Source organism: Myotis brandtii, unplaced genomic scaffold, assembly GCF_000412655.1.
Source record: "Myotis brandtii unplaced genomic scaffold, ASM41265v1 scaffold325, whole genome shotgun sequence".
NCBI classification, from domain to species: Eukaryota; Metazoa; Chordata; class Mammalia; order Chiroptera; family Vespertilionidae; genus Myotis; species Myotis brandtii.
In genome coordinates, this window is record NW_005362486.1 from 1,095,550 (window position 1) to 1,099,055 (window position 3,506).

At 54.8% G+C, this 3,506-nt stretch overlaps 1 protein-coding gene across 3 annotated transcripts in view; it reads left to right on the forward strand.

The window, feature by feature from the left end:
• Positions 1-3,506, forward strand: part of KIRREL3 (kin of IRRE like 3 (Drosophila)) — a 498,221-nt gene that overhangs the window by 18,180 nt on the left and 476,535 nt on the right. For 2 of the 3 annotated variants that reach the window (XM_014543406.1, XM_014543407.1), the window contains exon 4: positions 2,188-2,193. The exons of the other annotated variant lie outside the window; for it this stretch is intronic. The gene's annotated coding sequence lies outside the window, so the exon portion shown is untranslated. The remainder of the gene's footprint in view (positions 1-2,187; positions 2,194-3,506) is intronic. 3 annotated transcript variants of the gene reach the window in all.

The following is a 3,506-nucleotide window of genomic DNA, read 5'->3' on the forward strand; positions in this document are numbered from 1 at the left end:
GACCTCCAGGGCAATTTCTGTCTTATTAAAAAGCTCATGAGCTGTTTCATAATGTTTTCCATGTATATACCTCCCCAGCCCCAGGACAAAGTCTCTAAGAAGAGGAATGTACGTATTCATTCCACATGTCTTTATTAAGTGCCCCAAACAGGCCTTTCCACAAATCAAGGGAATAATAAATGTTACCGACGGAGGACAAACGGCCAAAAGGAAGGTCACCAGAGAGTAGTGATGAGCAGGTGCATGGTCTGTCTGAACTCAGGCCTCTGAGCAGCAGTACCCCCACTCCTACACCTGCACCCGGAACCCCAAGCCTCACTCTCTGTCCCAGACCTCAGAAACCTCTGGGGGCAAGCATGGGGCCAGCACAGCAGGGCTGGGAAGCTGTGGGCTGGAGACTGGCCCATCTGAAACTTCTTGGCCAGCGGGCAGCGGATTCTGGAGCCAGCCCCTCACTCTTGGCGATGGTGCTCCAGGCTGGGGGGAGGGGGGGAGAGCTGGGCGGGGGTGGTTCAAAGGACACAGCACTTAGCACAGAGGCCTGGAGAGGGGTCTGGGGCTGATGAACTCGGCCTGGGCTGCCTTCCAGGAGCAGCGCTGGGAGAATGCCACCTGCTGGCGAGGGACCCTGGCTTGCCTGGTGATGGACAGAGAACAAGAACCTGGGCGGTTTTCCAAGTTGCTGGTTTTCTGCTGTCTCTTTAGGGCTGCCACCTTCAAGGACAGACAGACAGAGGTGCCCAGAGACCCCGTGACCTGCCCCGTGCTCAGAACATGGGTCTCCCCGCCCCTTCCTGCCTCCTATTCCCCTCCCTTTCCCTTCTGCCCCTCCCCTCCTCCGTCTTCCTTCCCCTCCTCGGGTCTGAGACTCTCCACTCTTCTCCATCAGGTGGAGCTGTCCCCTCCTCTGTCCCCTCCTGGCGCCTCGCATCTCCCGCCTCCCTGGGAACTGCGCGCAGGCACCTCGCAGCGCCCAGTGGTTAACCGACACCCTGCCACCCCACCCCCCACCCCCCTAAGAGGAGGCGAGGCGGCGGGGCCACCTTCGGGCTGGCGCCAGGGCCCGGCCCGCTGCGGATCCTGCAGGTACCGCTGTGTCCTCGCTGCCCCACGTGGTGGCTGCTGAAGATTGCCGTGGTTTTCCCGGTCCTTTCTGAGCCAGGCAGCTCATTACTGAGGCGGCGGGGAGGGGTGAGGGGTGGAGAGAGTGGAGAGGAGAGCAGGCCCAGGTGGCTGGGGGTCAGGAGGCCACATTCAGGGACCAGTGGGAGAGCCAGAGAGCCAGACAAGGTCGTTCCCACCCCGGACTCCCACCAAGCTTCTCCTGTCCACGAGTGAGTGTGTGGGGTGCGCCCACGCTGCCCGTGGGCCTGATCTTCGTGTGCTGCACAGCTCGCTGGCCTCCTGACTCTGGTTTGAAATATTTCCCCTGGGGGCCGAATTAAGCCAATCTGGGCCTCAGGCCACTTAGGAATTAGCAACCAGAATTAAACAACCGCTTAAAGGATAAATGTTAGTTAAAACATCAAATGGTGCTTTGTAGGGTTCAATTCACATTCTCTATTATTCGTCTTATTCACTGGGAAGCGTGGCCTTAGGATTCGTACCCAGATCTTCCGTTTCTCTCCACCCTCATAGAATTAATGAAAGCAACTGTACGGGCCACAGCTTTACTCCTAATATGCTGTTTGGCATGTGCCGTTGAGAATTCGTATTCATCTTTTGCATGTGTTTCTGCTTTGCCTCTTCTGTTTCATTGCCTTGTCTGCTATAAGGAGCCAATGGACTGAAGCTGGGCTGACGCTGTTTCTAAAATGCGTTTGCTATTTCGTTGGTCAGGTGCCTCTTTGGGATCCTCTTAGTTTCTGTTGCTCTGTATTTCTTTTGCTCCCCCCTCCCCCCGCAAAAAAGTTTGCTTACAAATGGCCGTTTGGTATGTTTAACAGCCTCCAAGGGACCCGGTTAAATAAACTATGAAGTTAAGAATAGAAAAGTCAACACCGCTGACGCCTACTCATTTGTAGGTTTCTGATGTGAGCCCAGCAGATGTCAGTTGCTACCAGCACACCCTTCCCCAGGTGCCCCCGCTTCCCACTTTCTTGCTCCTAAATGCCAAGGGATACGTCCACGTGGAGATGGGGAGTAAGAATGTTGCCTTGCAGTCGGCAAACTCACCAAAGGATGGAATCGCGACTCAAGAGAGGCTAAGGTTTCCCTGAAGACCTCTCTCCGAGGTCCAGTGACTGAATAAAGTAAGGACTGATGTTAGAGGTGACTGGTACCAACCCAAAAAGCATCCTTCATGTTCCTCTTCTTACTCATTACCTCCCCTCCTGGATAAGGCTGCCTGTTTTATACACTGTAACTATCCTTACAGTTTGCATCTTCTGTGCATCCCCTACGTTCACACTAAAATACGAGCGCCTGAAGGCATGGTCTGTGCCTATGATTTTATTTCCCCCAGTGCCCCGGGTCTATGTAAATGTCAATCAAGTAGATAGACCTAGATACATTCCCGTTGATGTCCTGGAAGAAAATCGAGTTTGATTTGAATGTGGGTTTCACGACAGGTAAGAAAGCCCTAAAGGTTCTTAAGAGGCAGCTGCCTGACCTTGGCCTCTCCTTCCAGACAGGCCAGTGAAGGGAGGAGAAAAGACACACTCGGAGTGCTGGTTAGAGGGGAGGCTGCACATGCAAAGGCAGGCGGCTCCCTTATCCTTGGTAGGAGATACACAAACCAAGATAATATTAAATACTAGGCATGTGTCACAAACCTACCTGGTTTCCCTCTAGTTCCTTCACTCTGTTCTCTGGGAGTAGCACAAAGCACACTTCGGTCCACGGGTCAGGGTTTGTCACCTCCCCCCCCCCCCCAAGTCTCAAAAATGCAAAGCATGCTTGTCTCTTCCCCAACTCTGCAACTCCCTGCACACACTGGCTAGCTCCTTTCTGGAGGAAAATCCAGCTTCTTTCCCTGCCTCTGCCCCCCCCCCCCCCCCCCCCCCTTCCCCCCTTTCAGCCCGGTTTGCAGGCTTTGAGCAAGGGGAGCCATGCATATATCCACGCGGGCACGTGCATATAGTCATTCTTAACTTCACGCCCATTAGACAACATGATAGCGTGTGGACAAAAAAGTCACAGCTCCACTCGCTGTTCAAGATGCCTTTTGGTCATTAATGGTGAGAAGCTGAATTTCCTCCTATGTAGGGGGAGAGAAAAAAGAAAGAGCAGAGCACACCCGCCTCCTCCGTGGCGCCTAGATCTCCTTTTCCAAGTGTTTCCTCTTTAATTACGGCCCGTTTCCCCTCCCTCGCCCCTCCCCAGCTCCAGTGAAAGGAGCCCTTCTGTCACTGGTCCCCCGCTCGCTCGCTGGCTGGCGGTGGGAGGAGCCGGAGGAAGCTGTGCGCCCGGGAGGCCGGGAGCGGAGCTGGATCTGCTCCGAGAGGGGACGCTGCTGAAGACCCCGGCTGCTCGAGGCGGCTAGAAACAGGCCACTCCGCCACTCC